Consider the following 6771-nt stretch of genomic DNA (forward strand, 5'->3'; position numbering starts at 1 on the left):
GGGCTCGAACCCACGACCTGTGAGATCATGACCTGAGCCAAAGTTCGACACTTATGTGACTGAGCCACCCAGGTGCCCCTGTTAGTCATACTTCTAAAAAAACTTAATCACACAAGTAATAAAGGTAAATAAAATAATAAATTTATATTGTAAGTCTGTGAAGGTATATAGTAAAGGAGGCTTCAATTTTCTTCTCAAAGAAAAAAAATATTGTCCATGGACTTTATCTTTTTTCTTTTGAGAAAGGGATGCTAGCACAGAAGAGTGTAAGTAAAAACTGTCTTATGTGAGGCTTTCTTCCCTTTCCCTGTCTGCTTCTCATGATGTTTACTTCAGTGTCCTTCCAAGGAGGTCTCTTAATCTTAAAATTTTGCATTTCCTACTCTTAGTCAAATTGTATTACTGTTTTAATAACTCTTCCCACTGCATATTCTCCATCTTGAATTGGCACTTCTGAATTCGGAAAATGTAGTTGAGATCTAAGGATTACTTCTGGGAGATGTGCTTCTCCCTTGTTTGTGGTTGCATATTATTCTGCATCATTGAGACGGTTATTCTGCATAATTGAGACATACTATGCTTCAGAGAGTTTGCATAAACACTAGCCAGGATTACTGGGAGTTAAAACACAAAATTCAGGTATGGAAAAGCAACTACATAGAGCACTTGAACCTCCTTTGTACCTGTTGGAAGAAATATAAAGACTGTAGTAAACCCAGCTAAGGTTATTACAGTCTGGTTCTTTGAAGTACCATTTTTCTCTCCTTCTGTCTTTTTCCCACTTTCCAAGGTACTCAGGAAAATAGGAGAAGTTTCCAATTGGATTAACTGGATTAATTTAAATTAAATTGGATTAATTTAAAATATTTTATTCCCTAATGCCCTTTTTGTACCTGTCGTAATGTACAGGATCCTTCTCTTTTGATGGGAAAGACAGGTAGTTATCTGAATCTAGGTTGAAAAAGTTATATATAAAGAAATTATAATAAAAGGGATATTGTGCTTTTCAAATCTGTGTTTTTTCTTAATCTAGGTAAGGCATATCCAAAATAAATATGTAAAGAAGAAAAGAGTTTATCTTCATGAAAAAAAAGAAAAGAAAAGAAAAGAAAAAAGAAAATCCAACCCAAAGTAGAAGACAGGAAATACTAAAGAGAATACAAAAAAATGGATAAAACTAAAGCCAGAATGATCAGTATTAAGAATACTGATATTAAGAATGGGAATATTAAGAATGGGAATCACTGTAAAGTCTACAGAATTAAAAAGGAGAAGAGGGAAATATAAAAAATTTTGCCAATAAATTGACAACTTATATGAAATGGAAAAATTCCTTAAAAGACAGACTATGAAAGTCCACTAAAGGAGAAATAGCCTGTAAAAAATCCTAAAAAAAAATCTTCCCACATTGAAAATTCCAAGCCCCATTGGCTTCATTGGTAAATCCTAACAAATATTTAAGGAAAAAAATAATACCAATTCTAAACAAACATTTTCAGAAAATAAAGATTGGTCACTACTTTCCAACATGCCCTTTGAAGCCAGTGTACCTTGATATTGAAACCAGAAAAAGACATTAAAAGGAAAGAAAATCGCAAATGAATATGTTTCACAAGTGTACATGCAAAAATCTAAGCAAAATGTTAGCAAATGAAATCCAACAATATATAAATAACCATCTATGTCATGACCAAGCAGGGTTTATCCCAGGAATATAAGGTTAATTTAACATTCAAAAGTCAATTAACATAACTCATTGTTACAACACTTACACAGAAAAAATAATTTGTTCAACTTGACGGATGTAAAGAGTCTTTCACAAGATGCAATTTCAGTTTCCAATAAAAACTCTCAGAAAACTAAATATTTAAAGGGCACCTATAAAAAACTTACAGTCAAAATCATATTTAATGTTGCAAGACTAAATGCTTTCTCTCTAGATTAAGAGCAAGACAAGACACTTTCAACATTTCTATTCAACACTGTATTGGAGGTGCTGTCCAGTTTAATAAGACAAGGAAAGTAAATAAAAGGCATTCATACTGAAAAGGAAGAAGTAAAATAGTCTTTTTTTTTCTTTTGAAGGAATATGATTATCTCTGTAGTATATCTGGTGGAATCTACGAAAAAGACTGATAGAACAAATAGTTGAGTTTAGCAAATTTACAGGATACAAGATCAACACACAAAATAAATCAGAAATTGAAACTGAAAAAGTAAATCCCATTTGTAATAGTATCAAAATTACCCAAAAAATTTTGTGATAGATATGACAAAACGTGAAAATCATATACATTCTAAACTACACAACATTATGGAGAGAAGTTAAGAAAAACTTAAATAAGTGGAGAGATGTATTGTGTTCTTGGGTTAGAAGACAGTATTATTGAAATGTCAATGCTCTCCAAATTGATTTATAAATTAAATTTAACCAAAGTCAATACCCCAACCAAATCAAGGATAGAAATTGGCAAATAAATTTTAAAATTTATCTGAAAACGCGAAAGGTCTAGAATAACCAAAACAAATTTGAAAATGATGAACAAGTTGGAAGGTTAACATTATCCTATTTCAAGATTTTTTAATAAAGCTACCATAATAAAGGGAGTGTTGTATTAGTATAATCAACACATATATGAATAACTGATTTTTAACAAAGAATATATTTTTCAACCAATGATGCTGGAACAACTGGCTATCCATATGCAGTAAGATGAATTTCAATCCTTACATCATATAATACAAAAATTAACTCAAAATGGGTCATAAACATACATTGAAAACCTGAAACTACATAATTTTTCAACAAAAAAAAAAAAAACAGGAGAAAATCTCTGTGACCTTAGGTTCCGCAAAGATTTTCTAACACCAAAAGCATGAGTTATAAAACAACAATTTGATAAATTGGATATCATCAAAATGAAAAAGCTCTGCTCTTCAAAAATCACAAAAGAATGAAAGACAAGCCATAGACTGGGAGAAAATACTTGCAAATCATGTATTTGATAAACGACTTGTATTCAAATTTTATAAAGAATTCTCAGGGTGCCTGGGTGGCTCAGTCCACGAAGCATCTGACTCTTGGTTTTGGCTCAGGTCATGATCTTGTGATTTGTGAGTTCAAGCCCCATGTCGGGCTCCACACTGACAATGTGGAGCCTGCTTGGGATTCTCTGTCTCCCTCTCTCTCTGCCCCTCCCCTGCTTACTCTCCATCTCTGTCTCTCAAAACAAATAAATAAACTTTAAAAAAATACAATAATTTCGTACAGAATTTCACCAAGGAATTTCCAGGATGGTGAATAAGCACATGGAGTAATTCTCAACATCATTAGTCCTTAAGAAAACACATATTGAGAAATCCACAAGGAGATACAACTTACATACCTATTAGAATGTCTAAAATTACAAAGACTGACTACACCAAATGTTGTTGAGAATGAGGAACTGGAACTCTCATATAGTCTTGTGTGTGTGTGTGTGTGTGTGTGTGTGTGTATTATTTTTTTTTAATTTTTTTAAATTTATTGTTAAATTGGTTTCCATACAACACCTAGTGCTCATCCCAAAAGGTGCCCTCCTCAATACCCATCACCCACTCTCCCCTCCCTCCCACCCCCCATCATATAGTCTTAATGGGAATTTAAATAATGTAACCACTTTTAAAACCAGTTTGACTGTTTTTTTTAAATATTAAACAAACTCTTAAGTTTACTTAAGAGAAATGGTAACATATGTCCCTTTAATGACTTGAATATTTCTGCCAGTTTTATTTGTAATAGACAAAACTAAAAAGAAATGAAAAGTCTTTCAACTGGTGAATGGGTAAACAAGCAGTGGAATATTACTCAACATTAAAAAGGAATAAACTATTGGGGCACCTGGGTGGCTCAGTCGGTTAAGCATCTGACTTCAGCTCAGGTCATGGCTTCGCATTTTGTGAGTTCGAGCCCCGTGTCAGGCTCTGTGCTGACAGCTCAGAGCCTGGAGCCTGTTTCAGATTCTCTCTCTCTCTCTCTCTCTCTCTCTCTCTCTCTCTCTCTGCCCTTTCCTGCTCATGCTCTGTATCTCTCTCCTTCAAAAATAAATAAACATTTAAAAAAATTAAAAAAGGAATAAACTACTGATATACCCTACAAGAGGAAGGAATCATACTTTATGATTCTATTTACATAGAATTCTGGAAAATGCAAACCAATTTATTGTGACTGGAAGCAGTGCTTGCTTAGGGATAGATCGGGAAGAGTGGAAAGGAAGGATTACAGCAGGGGGTAATTATGATGAAAGTTTTTGGGGTAAGTGATATGTTCATTGTCTTGACTGTGTTGATGGCTTCACAGGCATACACCTTCATCAAACTAAAAAATTGAACACTTTAAGTGTGCACAGCTTAGCGTATATCAATTATTCCTCAATAAAGCTGTTAATTAAAGTTTTAGTGAGCAATTACTAGTGGGAGGTAAAAGAAAGGGAGAAGTCAGCTCCATCTTTCAGGTTTACAACAGCTCAAGGCGCAAGGCAAACCGTCCAGTGAGAGTTGGTTTTGGAGGAACTGTGTAAAAAAAAGACATTTAGGTGGCCCTGGAAGTTAGAACATAATTTCGTTGGCAATCTGTGACCTTTTTATATGGGCCTGTGCATGGCAGATGGAAGAAGGAAGAGAAATAGAGAAGTAGGGTAGTACCAGATTTTGGAACTTCTTTGGAGTTTTGAAACAGATTTGGGGCTTGTTAGTAAAGTCACTGTGCCCATATTCTCATTGTATCCCTTCTAGAATGAAGCCCTTCGCTGTGTCAGAATCACCTAGTGTTTTATGCTGTTTCAAATCTCTACATATCAGTTGCAGGTTTATAGTATTATTATACAAATCAGGAACAAACGTATGCTTTTTCTTTAGTCCTCCATCACCCACCCCTAGAGAATATCTGTGTTCTCTTCCTAATTTGCCTAAGACAGTCTCCGTAGCACTGAGCAAGTTCAAGTTCCACTTTTCCTTTCCTCAGGTAATTGTCTAGTCTTCCATTGCAGTTCATGGAGAATGGCCATCTACATCTGATTATCCTTGTGATAGGTGCCAAAAGTCCCTTGTTTTCAGATTTTTCAACTATTATTATTTTAGCCTTTCTGGATAGTTCTTCATCCCTTCCTTGTATCTGATTTCCCTTCCCCTCAAAACCCCAGAGTGCAATGTCTTCTGAATCCTTTATGCTCTTGGCCCTCACTCAGTGCTGCCCTTGTTCTCAGAGTATTTTCCCTTCATATTCTAGCATACTGAGCACAAATTTAAGCTATACATTTGCAAACTCATCATTTACATTGAACATACAAAGTGTGTACGTTGCATATGAAGAGTTCATTGCAGGAGGCTGATGACTAATGGCTGACTCTGATTCCATCAAACTCTGATTTCTTTCCCCCCAATTCTAGTAAATGGACTTCTGCTTTGCCCCTGCCTTGTGACAGTCTTTGTCATGTATCAATATGCTTTATTTATGCTTCACTTACTAACTTGATTATCTCTCCAAATTGATGAGTGTTTCAAGATGAGGGGTCCTGCTTTCCAACCAATATGTAGGAGACAGAATCAAGATCTTTTCTTCATACTGTTTTACTACCAGCCAGAGATTGGATAGCTTTCTCTTATATTGAGTCTAAATTGTTTTTCTCTACAAAGCAACATTGTAAATACCCTTATGCATTTATAGCCCCAGAAAATTATCATTTTCTTAGCCTTCATTTAGTTATTTCAGCTAGTCAAACTCAACTGCACCATATATATACAATAGCTATTGAATTACATATTATGGATAATCCCACACTGACCTTTCTCCTTGTTCTTAATCTTTTCTTGCTCTTTCTCCACATTGCCTACAATATAAGCTTTTTGCTCCTAAATCTGGACTCTGATTTTATCCTTGGGAGCTTAGATTTCATGTTGTTTTCAACACCCTCAGCATTTGATTGTTCGTTTCCCAGTGTTCTTCATCATAGACTTGCAAGTCAAGCTTTTCCCTTTTAAAATTTATTTGTGAAAAAGCAGTTTATACTCACAATTTGCTTTCCTTTCATCCAACTTAACTCAATGCAATATGGTTTCTACTCCATATATTTTTGCATTTAATAAACAAATATATTCATATGTTATTTGTATCAAGTACTCTGTTTCTTGGAATACATTAGAAATTAATTCATTCAAGGCTTCCAATCTCATTGAGCATTCCTCATTAGGAGGAATGACAGACATAAATATTAGCTAATAAAGTGTTCTATGTAATATACAGGGCAGGAGCATAACAAGGGTACTTAACACCCTGCAAACAATTCTAAAGGATTTGTATGACATCCAAGAAAAATGTCCTTTAAGTTGAGCTCCGAAGGATGAGTTAGACGGCTACAATGGAAAAGTGGAAGACTTTCCAGGTAGAAGGAAAAACATGTTTAAAGTCCAAGAGATAAGAAACAGCCTTGGTACACTGAAGGAGCTAAAAATCCAGTATATTTGCAACATAGAAACAGGATAAGATTAGCATTTGTTGAGTTCAGAGGCAGGGCAGAAATAGTTCTCATAGAACACTTAAGGCCATGTTAAGAATTTTCCATTAAGGGGCGCCTGGGAGGCTCAGTCGGTTGAGTGTCTGACTTCAGCTCAGGTCATGATCTCACGGTCCATGAGTTCGAGCCCCACATCGGGCTCTGTGCTGACAGCTCAGAGCCTGGAGCCTGCTTCGGATTCTGTGTCTCCTTCTCTCTCTGCCCCTCCCCTGCTCAAACT

This window comes from Lynx rufus, unplaced genomic scaffold (genome assembly GCF_022079265.1).
Source record: "Lynx rufus isolate CCGP_SWC_20201006 ecotype Redwood Valley unplaced genomic scaffold, mLynRuf1.p SCAF_7, whole genome shotgun sequence".
NCBI lineage: Eukaryota > Metazoa > Chordata > Mammalia > Carnivora > Felidae > Lynx > Lynx rufus.